We start from the raw sequence: 14,237 nt of genomic DNA, 5'->3' as shown, positions 1-14,237 counted from the left end.
ACCCACAAATTTACCAATCAACCGGAAGCCTAGCCAAATCAAATCAGAATTCTGTTCCCGGGGGGTGACTATGCACTCCCGTCTCTCCGGCGCCCACCTCTCGCGGAAGGCCGCGAGCGTACCGGTGGACACCGCGTGCTCCATCGCCAGGGACACCCTGACGCGAATGTAGCCGCGGAAGAGAGGCCGGCAGTCGGGCTGAACAACCTCCTTGACCCCCCCGCTGCCCGGACCAGTTGATGGCCACCTTGGCCAGACCCTGGAGCAGCCCTATGAGGAGGCCCTCGGACCTGCCCGCTCCCCTCCGCACCGGGTGCCCAAAGATCAGGTGTGTGGGACTGAAGTCCAACCAGAATTTCAGGAGCAGCCCCTTCAAATAATGGAAGAGGGGCTGCAACCTCACACACTGTACATACACGTGGAACACGGAGTCCTCTGCACCGCAGAAAATGCAGGCAGCACCAGCTCTATCAAGCTGTGAGCATAGTCACAGGCGCATTCATCACACCCACCACCACCTCAGGACATCGCGAGATGGGCAATAGTTGGCAGCGGTGCCCACATCCTGAGAATGAATGAAAGCGCAGTCGCTGTGGGAGGAGCTTTATTGGGTCAGGCAACCTGTTCAGCCATCGCTCAGCGGGCCGACACCCCGTTTAAACAGACTGGGAGAGCAGCTTCATCGAATCCCGCTCAACTAGTGAAGCATCTCTGCCTTTGCACAGAGCGGTGGTGTAATTGCACCCTCTGTGCACAGGCCTTAGCCACACCGAGCCCTGCCTCCTTAAAGCTACATCGCATCATTCATATTGTGAGAAAGAAAGACTTTCATTTATATAGCGCCTTTCATGATGATTGGACGTCTCCAAGTGCTTTACAGCCAATTAAGTACTTTTGGAGTGTAGTCACTGTTGTAATGTGAGAAATGCAGCAGCCAATTTGCGCACAGCAAGCTCTCACACACAGCAATGTGATAATGACCCAGATCATCTGTTTTTTTGAAATGTTGATTGAGGGTTAAATATTAGCTCCAGGTCACCGGGAGAACTCCTCTGCTCTTCATCGAAATAGTGCCATGGGATCTTTTACGTCCATGAGAGGGCAGATGGGGCCTCGGTTTAATATTTCATCCGAAAGTCGGCACCTCGGACAGTGCGGCGCTCCCTCAGTACCGCCCCTCCAAAAGTGCGGCGCTCCCTCAGTACTGCCCCTCCGACAGTGCGGCGCTCCCTCAGTACTGCCCCTCCGACAGTGCGGCGCTCCCTCAGTACTGCCCCTCCGACAGTGCGGCGCTCCCTCAGTACTGCCCCTCCGACAATGCGGCGCTCCATCAGTACCGCCCCTCCGACAGTGCAGCGCTCCCTCAGTACTGCCCCTCCGACAGTGCGGCACTCCCTCAGTACTGCCCCTCCGACAGTGCGGCACTCCCTCAGTACTGCCCCCCCCCGACAGTGCGGCGCTCCCTCAGTACTGCCCCTCCGACAGTGCAGCACTCCCTCAGTACTGCCCCTCCGACAGTGCGGCGCTCCCTCAGTACTGCCCCCCCGACAGTGCGGTGCTCCCTCAGTACTGCCCCTCCGACAGTGCGGCGCTCCCTCAGTACTGATTGTGTTCAGTGCTCCTTTTAACTGACCGTCTAGCCCAGCAACGTGCGGTTCCTCACACAGGGGAATCACATACTGACCAGTAGTGTCTCGATGGCCCAGCCCAGCTGGAGATTGATCGACCCGCCCACACTGGGAGCTCCAGTTCAGTCCAGCACCTTCCCAGCAGACCATTACTGAACCAGTGCAGGAACCATCCCCACTCCACGCTGTTGTTACTGTCCCTGGTCGGCCCAGAATAGTTCGAAACTTCTGAACAACTTTCATTAAATCTCAGCACCAAGTGCGATCATCAGACTGGAGCAAGGTTCAGGATTGAATGTGATATTGTGGACACTTTGCTGTGTAGAAGGATTTCACCTGTATTTAGTTATTAAAGAAATTCTGTAACCCTAGTCGGTGTCTCTGATGTTGTGAATGTTCCCGCTCCTTGAGATCATCGAACACTCTGCTGCCCCCGTGTCCGAACTCGCACCGAGTCCTGATCACCCATCACCCCCTGTTCTCGCTGACTTGCATTGGCTCCCGGTCTGGCAACGCCTCGATTTTCAAAGTTCTCATCCTCGTTTTCAAATCCTTCCATAGACCTCACCCCTCCCCCTCTCTGTCGGCCTCTCCAGCCCTACACCCCTTCCCCCATATCTCTGGCCTCTTGCGCACCCCTGTGCTGAGACCACTGATACTCAACATAAATGATGTGGATTCAGGAATTCCGGCTACGATGTTGAAATTTGCAGATACCACCAAATTGAGAGGTATGGCTAATAATGCAGAGGACTACACCAAGTTCCAGGAAGACTTAAACAGGCTTGCAGAGTGGACAGACTACTGGCCAATTAAATTCAATATAACAAAGTGAGGAAATTCACTATGAAAAAGGAAGCAAAGACTTGCATTTCTATAGCGCCTTTCACAGTCCCCAGCATTCCAAAGTACTTTACAGCCAAATGAAGTACTTTTGGAGTGTGGTCACTGTTGTAATGTAGGAAACACGGCAGCCAATTTGCGCACAGCAAGCTCCCACAAACAGCAATTTGATAATGAGCAGATAATCAGTTTTTTTTCGTGATGTTAATTCAGGAGGCAGTCACACCAGTAGGTTAGGTAGTGGTGCAGGTCTGGTTAGTGGTCAGGGTCAGGAGGGTGTGACTGCAACTCGGGCAGGTAAGGGGACGCCAGGTGCAGTGCTGGAGGAGCCTCAGCCTTTTCCCTTGTCCAATAGGTGTGAGGTTCTTGCTGCCTGTGTGGATGAGGGAAAAGCCTGCAGGATGGATGAGCAAGCTGACCATGGTGCAGGAGTCCATTCAAGTGGGGGGAGTGAAAGGGAATGTAGCTGTGGTAGGGGACAGTATAGTCAGAGGAATTGATACTGTTCTCTGCAGCCATGGCTGGGAGTTCCAAAGGATGTGTTGCCTGCCCCGGTGCCAGGGTTAAAGTGCCTCGCAGCTGGAGAAGAACTTGGCGTGGGAAGGGGAGGATCCAATTGTCATGGTTCATGTAGGAACCAATGACATCGGCAGAAATAGGAATGAGGTTCTGCTGAAAGAGTTTGAGTTGGGGTCCAAATTAAACAGCAGAACCTCAAAAGTATTAATCTCTGGATTGCTACCCTGAGCCACGCGTCAATTGGTATAGGGATAAGCAGATTAGCAAGTTACATGCGTGGCTCAGAGAGTGGTGTGGGAGGCAGGGGGTCTGCTCCGTGGGGCACTGGCACCAGCTCTGGGGAAAGAGGGAGCTGTTTCGTTGGGACGGGCTCCACTTGAACCGGGCTGGAACCAGTGTCCTGGCGAATCGAATAACTAGGGCAGTAGATAGGGCTTTAAACTAATGAAAGGGTGGGAGGATTCAGGAAAGAGTAAATTTAAAAGCAGCAAGAGAAATGTGGTAGGGTACAGTATATGTAAAGGCTCTAGAGCAGAACAGAGTTGGCATAAAAATAAGCAGAGTGGGTGAGGAAGGGACAGAGAGTAACAAAGGTCATCAGTGACTAAGGTGACAGCAAGGAAAAATAGAAAAAAGCTAAAGGCACTATATCTGAATGCACAAAGCATTTGCAACAAAATAGATGAATTAATAGTGCAGATAAAAATTAATAGGTTTGATCTAAAAGCTATTACGGAGACGTGGCTGCAAAGTGACCAAGGTTGGGAACTAAATATTCCAGGATACTTAACTTTCAGAAGAGATAGGCAAAATGGAAAAGGAGGGGTAGCCCTGATAATAAAGGATGGGATAAAGACAGTAGAGAGAAAGGATCCGAGCTCTGAAAATCAAGTAGCAGAATCAGTTTGGGTAGAACTAAGAAACAGCAAGGGGCAGGAAACATTGGTGGGATTTGTTTATAGGCCCCAAAAAGTAGTGGTAATGTAGGGTACAGTATAAATCAGGAAATTAGAGGCGCATGTAACAAAGGTAATACAATAATCATGGGGGACTTTAATCTGCAGATAGCCTGGGTAAACCAAATCTGCAGTAATAGTGTGGAGGACGAGTTCATTGAATGTATACAAGATGGTTTTCTAAATCAGTATGTTGAGGAAATAACTAGGGAACAGGCTATTTTGGATCTAGTCTTGCGCAATGAGAAAGGGTTCATTAATAACCTTGTAGTAAAGGGGCCTTTAGGGAAGAGTAACCATAATATGATAGAATTTTATATTGAGTTTGAAAGTGATTCAGTTAAATCCGAAACTAGGGTCTTGAATTTAAACAAAGGAAACTACATAGGTATGAGAGAAGAGTTGGCTAAAGTAGAATGGGAAACTACATTAAAAGGTATGACGGTAGGTGGGCAATGGCTAGCATTTAAAGAATTAATACATAATTTACAACAAATATACATTCCTTTAAGGCACAAAAGCCCCACAAGAAAAGTGGTCCACAGAAGTTAAAGATAGTATTAGATCAAAGAGGTTTATAATGTTGCCAAAAAGAGCACAAAGCCTGAAGATGGGGAGGATTTTAGAATTCAGCAAAGGAGGACCTAGAAATTAATAAAGATAGGGAAAATAGAATATGAGAGTAAACTAGTGAGAGACATAAAATCAGACTAAAAGCTTCTATAAGTATGTAAAAAGGAAAAGATTAGCAAAAGTAAATATGATTCCCTTACAGGCTGACACAGGAGAAATTATAACGGGGAACAGGGAAATTAAACAAATACTTTGTATGTCTTCAAGGAAGAAGACACGAAAAACCTGGAAATACTGGAGAATCAAGGGTCTAGCGAGAATGAGAAACAAAGAAATTAGTATTAGAAAAAAAATAGTACTGTAGAAATTAATGGGACTGAAAGTTGATAAATTCCCTGGACCTGATAGCCTACATCCTAGGGTTTTCAAAAGGTGGCCAAGGAGATTGCGGATGCTTTGGTTGTCATCTTCCAAAATTCCATAGATTCTAGAATGGTTCCCGCAGATTGGAAGGTAGCTAATGTAATCCCACTATTTAAAAAAGGAGGGAGAGAGAAAACAGGGAACTACAGGCCGGTTAGCCTGACATCAGTAGTAGGAAAGATGTTAGAATCTGTTATTAAGGACGTGGTAACAGGGCACTTAGAAAATAATAACAGGATTGGGCAGAGTCAACACGGATTTATGAAATGGAAATCATGATTTTATTGAGGTTGTAACTAGCAGAGTAGATAAGGAACCAGTGAATCTTACTGCAATTATATCGGGCCCTGGTGAGACCACACCTGGAGTATTGTGCACAGTTTTGGTCTCCTTACCTAAGGAAGGATATACTTGCCATAGAGGGAGTGCAACGAAGGTTCACCATACTGATTACTGGGATGGGGGGATTGTCCTATGAGGAGAGATTGAACAGACGAGGCCTATATTCTCTGGAGTTTAGAAGAATGAGAGGTGATTTATTTGAAACATACACAATTACATAAGAATCAGGAACAGGAGTAGGCCATCTAGCCCCTCGAGCCTGCTCCGCCATTCAACAAGATCATGGCTGATCTGGCCGTGGACTCAGCTCCACTTACCCACCCGCTCCCCGTAACCCTTAATTCCCTTATTGGTTAAAAATCTATCTATCTGTGATTTGAATACATTCAATGAGCTAGCCTCAACTGCTTCCTTGGGCAGAGAATTCCACAGATTCACAACCCTCTGGGAGAAGAAATTCCTTCTCAACTCGGTTTTAAATTGGCTCCCCCATATTTTGAGGCTGTGCCCCCTAGTTCTAGTCTCCCCGACCAGTGGAAACCTCTCTGCCTCTATCTTGTCTATCCCTTTCATTATTTTAAATGTTTCTATAAGATCACCCCTCATCCTTCTGAACTCCAACGAGTAAAGACCCAGTCTACTCAATCTATCATAAGGTAACCCCCTCATCTCCGGAATCAGCCTCGTGAATCGTCTCTGTACCCGCTCCAAAGCTAGTATATCCTTCCTTAAGAAAGGTGACCAAAACTGCACGCAGTACTCCAGGTGCGGCCTCACCAATACCCTGTACAGTTGCAGCAGGACCTCCCTGCTTTTGTACTCCATCCCTCGAGCAATGAAGGCCAACATTCCATTCGCCTTCCTGATTATCTGCTGCGCCTACAAACTAACTTTTTGGGATTCATGGACAAGGACCCCCAGGTCCCTCTGCACCGTAGCATGTTGTAATTTCTCCCCATTCAAATAATATTCCCTTTTACTGTTTTTTTTCCCAAGGTGGATGATCTCACATTTTCCGACATTGTATTCCATCTGCCAAACCTTAGCCCATTCGCTTAACCTATCTAATTCTCTTTGCAGCCTCTCTGTGTCCTCTACACAACCCGCTTTCCCACTAATCTTTGTGTCATTTGCAAATTTTGTTACACTACTCTCTGTCCCCTCTTCCAGGTCATCTATGTATATTGTAAACAGTTGTGGTCCCAGCGCCGATCCCTGTGGCACATCACTAACCACTGATTTCCAACCCGAAAAGAACCCATTTATCCCGACTCTGCTTTCTGTTAGCTAGCCAATTCTCTATCCATGCGAATACATTTCCTCTGACTCTGCGTACCTTTATCTTCTGCAGTAACCTTTTGTGTGGCACCTTATCGAATGCCTTTTGGAAATCTAAATACACATCCATCGGTACACCTCTATCCACCATGCTCGTTATATCCTCAAAGAATTCCAGTAAATTAGTTACACATGATTTCCCCTTCATGAATCCATGTTGCGTCTGCTTGATTGCACTATTCCTATCTAGATGTCCCGCTATTTCTTCCTTAATAATAGCTTCAAGCATTTTCCCCACTACAGATGTTAAACTAACTGGCCTAAAGTTACCTGCCTTTTGTCTGCCCCCTTTTTTAAACAGAGGCGTTACATTAGCTGCTTTCCAATCCACTGGTACCTCCCCAGAGTCCAGTGAATTTTGGTAGATTATAACGAATGCATCTGCTATAACTTCCGCCATCTCTTTTAATACCCTGGGATGCATTTCATCAGGACCAGGGGACTTGTCTACCTTAAGTCCCATTAGCCTGTCCAGCACTACCCCCATAGTGATAGTGATTATCTCAAGGTCCTCCCTTCCCACATTCCTGTGACCAGCAATTTTTGGCATGGTTTTTGTGTCTTCCATTGTGAAGACCGAAGCAAAATAATTTTTTAAGGTCTCAGCCATTTCCACATTTCCCATTATTAAATCCCCCTTCTCATCTTCTAAGGGACCAACATTTACTTTAGTCACTCTTTTCCGTTTTATATATCGGTAAAAGCTTTTACTATCTGTTTTTATGTTTTGCACAAGTTTACTTTCGTAATCTATCTTTCCTTTCTTTATCGCTTACTTAGTCATTCTTTGCTGTCGTTTAAAATTTTCCCAATCTTCTAGTTTCCCACTAACCTTGGCCAGCTTATACGCATTGGTTTTTAATTTGATACTCTCCTTTATTTCCTTGGTTATCCACGGCTGGTTATCCCTTCTCTTACCGCCCTTCTTTTTCACTGGAATATATTTTTGTTGAGCACTATGAAAAAGCTCCTTAAAAGTCCTCCAATGTTCCTCAATTGTGTCACCGTTTAGTCTGTGTTTCCAGTCTACTTTAGCCAACTCTGCCCTTATCCCACTGTAGTCCCCTTTGTTTAAGCATAGTACGCTCGTTTGAGACACTACTTCCTCACCCTCAATCTGTATTACAAATTCAACCATGCTGTGATCACTCATTCCTAGAGGATCTTTTACTAGGAGATCGTTTATTATTCCTGTCTCATTACACAGGACCAGATCTAAGATAGCTTGCTCCCTTGTAGGTTCTGTTACATACTGTTCTAAGAAACAATCCCGTATGCATTCTATGAATTCCTCCTCAAGGCTACCCCGTGCGATTTGATTTGACCAATCGATATGTAGGTTAAAATCCCCATGATTACTGCCATTCCTTTTTCACATGCCTCAATTATTCCCTTGATTATTGCCCGCCCCACCGTGAAGTTATTATTTGGGGGCCTATAAACTATGCCCACCAGTGACTTTTTCCCCTTACTATCTCTAATCTCCACCCACAATGACTCAACATTTTGTTCATTAGAGCCAATATCGTCTCGCAACTGTCCTGATATCATCCTTTATTAACAGAGCTACCCCACCTTCTTTCCCTTCTTGTCTATCTTTCCGAATTGTCAGATACCCCTGTATGTTTAATTCCCAGTCTTGGCCACCCTGCAACCACGTTTCTGTAATGGCTACCAAATCATACCCATTTGTAATGATTTGTGCCATCAACTCATTTACTTTATTTCGAATGCTGCGTGCGTTTAGGTAGTGTTTTAATACTAGTTTTTAAACCATGATTTTTAGATTTGACCCCTCCTGCAGCCCCTTTATATTCATACATATTGTCCCTTCCTATCACCTTGTGGTTTACACTTACCCCAGTGCTATTCTGCTCTGTTGCCTCCTGCCTTTTGCATTCTTTCTTGGGGTCCTGTTCATCTGAGCTCTCACCCACTCTAACTTGCTCAGAGCCCTCTCCTGGGTTCCAAACACTCCTTGCATTGAGGCACCGAGCTTTCATGCTTGCCTTTTTATTACACTTTGACCCTTTAGAATTTTGCTGTACAGTGGCCCTTTTTGTTTTTTGCCTTGGGTTTCTCTGCCCTCCACTTTTACTCATCTCCTTTCTGTCTTTTGCTTTTGTCTCCATTTTGTTTCCCTCTGTCTCCGTGCATTGGTTCCCATCCCCCTGCCATATTAGTTTAACTCCTCCCCAACAGCACCAGCAAACACTCCCCCTCGGACATTGTTTCCAGTCCTGCCCAGGTGCAGACCGTCCGGTTTGTACTGGTCCCACCTCCCCCAGAACGGTTCCAATGCCCCAGGAATTTGAATCCCTCCCTGCTGCACCACTGCTCAAGCCACGTATTCATCTGAGCTATCCTGCGATTCCTACTCTGACTAGCACGTGGCACTGGTAGCAATCCCGAGATTACTACTTTTGAGGTCTATGTTTTAATTTAGCTCCTTAAATTCGTCTCGTAGAACCTCATCCCTTTTTTTACCTATATCGTTGGGACCAATGTGCACCACGACAACTGGCTGTTCACCCTCCCTTTTCAGAATGTCCTGCACTCGCTCCGAGACATCCTTGACCCTTGCACCAGGGAGGCAACATACCATCCTGGAGTCTCGGTTGCGGCCACAGAAACGCCTATCTATTCCCCTTACCATTGAATCCCCAATCAGTATTGCTCTCCCACTCTTTTTCCTGCCCTCCTGTGCAGCAGGGCCAGCCACGGTGCCATGAACTTGGCTACTGCTGCCCTCCCCTGATGAGTCATCCCCCTCAACAGTACTCAAAGCGGTGTATCTGTTTTACAGGGGGATGACCGCAGGGGACCCCTTCACTACCTTCCTTGCACTGCTCTTCCTGCTGGTCTTCCATTCCCTAATTGGCTGTGGACCCTTCACCTGCGGTAAGACCTACTCACGTCATTCTCAGCATCGTGGATGCTCCACAGTAAATCCACCCTCAGCTCCAATTCCGCAACGCGGACCGTCAGGAGCTGGAGGCGGATACACTTCCCGCACACGTAGCGAGGAGCATATCACGTGACCGTGCTCTCCTGCCATGACTTAACCCTTAGATTAACTTAAATTGGCAACAACAATGCTAAAAGATGCTCACTGATAAAGAAGAGAAAAAAGAAAAACTACTTACCAATCACCAGCCAATCACTTACCCCCTTGGCTGTGACGTCACTTTTCTATTTCTTTCTACTTTTTTGCCTTCTCCCTGTAGCTGCACAAGCTCGCCTTTTGTAGGCCTCTCTGACTCACGGACTCCCGACTCAGTGACGCACCTCCCGACCTCGCGGCCTTTTGTAGGCCTCTCTGACTCACGGACACCCGACTCAGCGACGCACATGTTACAGGGCTTGACAGAGTAAATGCAGGGAGGATGATTCCCCTGGATGGGGAGTCTGGAACCAGGGGTCACAGTCTCAGGATAAGGGGTCGGCCATTTAGGACTGAAATGAGGAGGAATTTCTTCACTCAGAGGGTGGTGAAACTCTGGGATTCAGATGGAGGTTCGGTTGTTGAGTAAATCGCTAGATTTTTGGATATTAAGGGAATCAAGGGATATGGGGATAGTATGGAAAAGTGGAGTTAAGGTAGAAGATCGGCCATGATCTCATTGAATGGTGGAACAAGAACATAAGAAATAGGAGCAGGAGTGGGCCATACGGCCCCCACGAGCCTGTTCCGCCATTCAATAAGTTCATGGCTGATCTGATCTTGGACTCAGGTCCACTTCCCTGCCTGCTCCCCATTAACCCTTATCGGTTAAGAAACTGTCTATCTCTGTCTTAAATTTATTCAACGTCCCAGCTTCCACAGCTCTCTGAGGCAGTGAATTCCACAGATCCACAACCGTCTGAGAGAAGAAATTTCTCCTCATCTCAGTTTTAAATGGGCGGCCCCAATATGTCAAGGAACCAACTAGAGGGCTGGCATTCCAGACTGGGTGATATGTAATGAGAAAGGACTTCGCAATCTTGTTGTGCGAGACCCCTTGGGGAAGAGTGACCATAATATGGTAGAATTCTTTATTAAGATGGAGAGTGACACAGTTAATTCAGAGACTACGGTCCTGAACTTAGGGAAAAGGTAACTTCGATGGTATGAGATGTGAATTGGCTAGAATAGACAGGCAAATGATACTTAATGGGTTGACGGTGGATAGGCAATGGCGGAGACATTTAAAGATCACATGGATAAACTTCAACAATTGTACATTCAGGTCTGGAGTAAAAATAAAACGGGGAAGGTGGCTCAACTATGGCTAACAAGGGAAATTAAGGATAATGTTAAGTCCAAGGAAGAGGCATATAAATTGGCCAGAAAAAGCAGCAAACCTGAGGACTGAGAGAAATTTAGAATTCAGCAGAGGAGGACAAAGGATTTTATTAGGAGGGGGAAAATAGAGTATGAGAGGAAGCTTGCTGGAAACATAAAAACTGACTGCAAAAGCTTCTATAGATATGTGAAGAGAAAAAGATTAGTGAAGACAAATGTAGGTCCCTTGCAGTCAGAATTAGGTGAATTTATAATGGGGAACAAAGAAATGGCAGACCAATTGAACAAATACTTTGGTTCTGTCTTCAAGAAGAAACACACAAATAACCTTCCGGAAGTACTAGGGGACCGAGGGTCTACTGAGGAGGAACTGAAGGAAATCCTTATTAGTCAGGAAATTGTGTTAGGGAAATTGATGGGATTGAAGGCCGATAAATCCCCAGGGCCTGATAGTTTGCATCCCAGAGGACTTAAGGAAGTGGCCCTAGAAATAGTGGATGCATTGGTGATCATTTCCCAACAGTCCATCGACTCTGGATCAGCTCCTATGGACTGGAGGGTAGCTAATGTAACACAATTTTTTAAGAAAGGAGGGAGAGAGAAAACGGGGAATTATAGACCGGTTAGCCTGACATCAGTAGTGGGGAAAATGTTGGAATCAATTATTAAAGATGAAATAGCAGCGCATTTGGAAAGCAGTGACAGGATTGGTCCAAGTCAGCATGGATTTATGAAAGGGAAATCATGCTTGACAAATCTTCTGGAATTTTTTGAGGATCTAACTAGTAGAGTGGACAAGGGAGATCCAGTGGATATGGTGTATTTGGACTTTCAAAAGGCTTTTGACAAGGTCCCACACAAGAGATTGGTGTGCAAAATTACAGCACATGGTATTGGGGGTAACGTATTGACGTGGATAGAGAACTGGTTGGCAGACAGGAAACAGAGAGTCAGGATAAACGGGTCCTTTTCAGAATGGCAGGCAGTGACTAGTGGGGTGCCGCAGGGTTCAGTGCTGGGACCCCAGCTATTTACAATATACATCAATGATTTAGATAAAGAAATTGAATGTAATATCTCCAAGTTTGCAGATGACACTAAGCTGGGTGGTGTGAGCTGTGATGAGGATGCTAAGAGGCTGTAGGATGACTTGGACAGGTTAGGTGAGTGGGCAAATGCATGGCCGATGCAGTATAATGTGGATAAATGTGAGGTTATCCACTTTGGTGGCAAAAACAGGAAGGCAGAATATTATCTGAATGGCGGCAGATTAGGAAAAGGGGAGGTGCAACGAGACCTGGGTGTCATGGTACATCAGTCATTGAAAGTTGGCATGCAGGTACAGCAGGCGGTGAAGAAGGCAAATGGCATGTTGGCCTTCATAGCTAGGGGATTTGAGTATAGGAGCAGGGAGGTCTGAGTGCAGTTGGACAGGGCCTTGATGAGGCCTCACCTGGAATATTATGTTCAGTTTTGGTCTCCTAATCTGAGGAAGGACGTTCTTGCTATTGAGGGAGTGCAGCGAAGGTTCACCAGACTGATTCCCGGGATGGCAGGACTGACATTTAAGGATAGACTAGTTCGTCTGGGCCTGTATTCACTGGAGTTTAGAAGGATGAGATGGGATCTCATAGAAACATATAAAATTCTGACGGGACTGGACAGGTTAGATGCAGGAAAAATGTTCCCGATGTTGGGGAAGTCCAGAACCAGGGGACACAGTCTAAGGATAAGAGGTAAACCATTTAGGACCGAGATGAGGAGAAACTTCTTCACTCAGAGAGTTGTTAACCTGTGGAATTCCTTGCCGCAGAGAGTTGTTGATACTAGTTCATTGGGTATATTCAAGAGGGAGTTAGATATGGCCCTTATGGCTAAAGGGATCAAGGGGTATGGAGAGAAAGCAGGAAAGGGGTACTGAGGTGATGATTAGCCATGATCTTATTGAATGGTGGTGTCGGCTCGAAGGGCCGAATGATCTGCTCCTGCACCTATTTTCTATGTTTCTATGTTTCTATTCTAAGATTATGCCCCTTAGTTCTAGTCTCCCCTATCAGTGGAAACATCCTCTCTGCATCCACCTTGTCAAGCCCCCTCATAATCTTATACGTTTCGATAAGATCACCTCTCATTCTTCTGAATTCCAATGAGTAGAGGCCCAACCTCCTCAATCTTTCCTCATAAGTCAACCCCCTCATCTCCTGAATCAACCGAGTGAACCTTCTCTGAACTGCCTCCAAAGCAAGTATATCCTTTCTTAAATACGGAGAGCAAAACTGCACGCAGTACTCCAGGTGTGGCCTCACCAATATCCTGTATAGCTGTAGCAAGAATTCCATGCTTTTATACTCCATCCCCTTTGCAATAAAGGCCAAGATTCCATTTGCCTTCCTGATCACTTGCTGTACCTGCATACTATCCTTTTGTGTTTCATGCACAAGTACCCCCAGGTCCCGCTGTATTGCCCCAGGCTGGGATCAGCTGACAACCCCCTCAGTGAGCAACTGGAATGTGCAACCTCTCCAGGCTGAAGGGATCCCGCACCGGCTCGCACCTGTCCCGGGCCGAAAGGACCCCACACCGGCTCACACCTACTCCGGGCCGAAAGGACCCTGCATCGACCTCAGGGCCTTGCCGACTCTCCAGGACAATACAGGAGACCACATCCTTCCTCTACAACAGACCCAGAAATAACACGAGGATTGGGACGCCGGGATCGCTGTTGAGGCCGGCTCCGAGCTGGCCGAAGGGACACCGTGGCTGGCGTTTAACCGGCCGAAGGGACTCCGGGACTGGCGTTTAACCGGCCGAAGGGACTCCGGGACTGGTGTCTAACCAGCCGAAGGGACTCCGGGGCCCATCCAGACAAGAGAGGGCTGGCGGCGCCCATGGAGCAGTACCAGGGGAGTAACCTGACTTACACCCATGGAGCAGTGCCAGGGGAGTAACCTGACTTACACCCATGGAGCAGTGCCAGGGGAGTAACCTGACTTACACCCATGGAGCAGTACCAGGGGAGTAACCTGACTTACACCCATGGAGCAGTACCAGGGGAGTAACCTGACTTACACCCATGGAGCAGTGCCAGGGGAGTAACCTGACTTACACCCATGGAGCAGTGCCAGGGGAGTAACCTGACTTACACCCATGGAGCAGTGCCAGGGGAGTAACCTGACTTACACCCATGGAGCAGTGCCAGGGGAGTAACCTGACTTACACCTCAGATTTTTAAGCAATTTTTTAAATCAACTTTTAATCTTTTTTTTAAACTTTTAATCAACATAAGTAACTTTTTAAACAATTTGGAAAAACTTTTAAACTTTTAAGCTT

The 14,237-nt window shown here is 46.7% G+C and overlaps 1 protein-coding gene across 1 annotated transcript in view; it reads left to right on the top strand.

Annotated features, from left to right (window-relative positions):
- Positions 1-14,237, top strand: part of LOC139240117 (zinc finger protein 721-like) — a 100,743-nt gene that overhangs the window by 19,941 nt on the left and 66,565 nt on the right. The gene's annotated exons all lie outside the window — the stretch shown is intronic.

Source organism: Pristiophorus japonicus, chromosome 30 (assembly GCF_044704955.1).
Source record: "Pristiophorus japonicus isolate sPriJap1 chromosome 30, sPriJap1.hap1, whole genome shotgun sequence".
Lineage (NCBI taxonomy): Eukaryota > Metazoa > Chordata > Chondrichthyes > Pristiophoridae > Pristiophorus > Pristiophorus japonicus.
The sequence above is the reverse complement of the archived record's forward strand: the minus strand, read 5'-3'. Positions and strand labels throughout refer to the sequence as shown.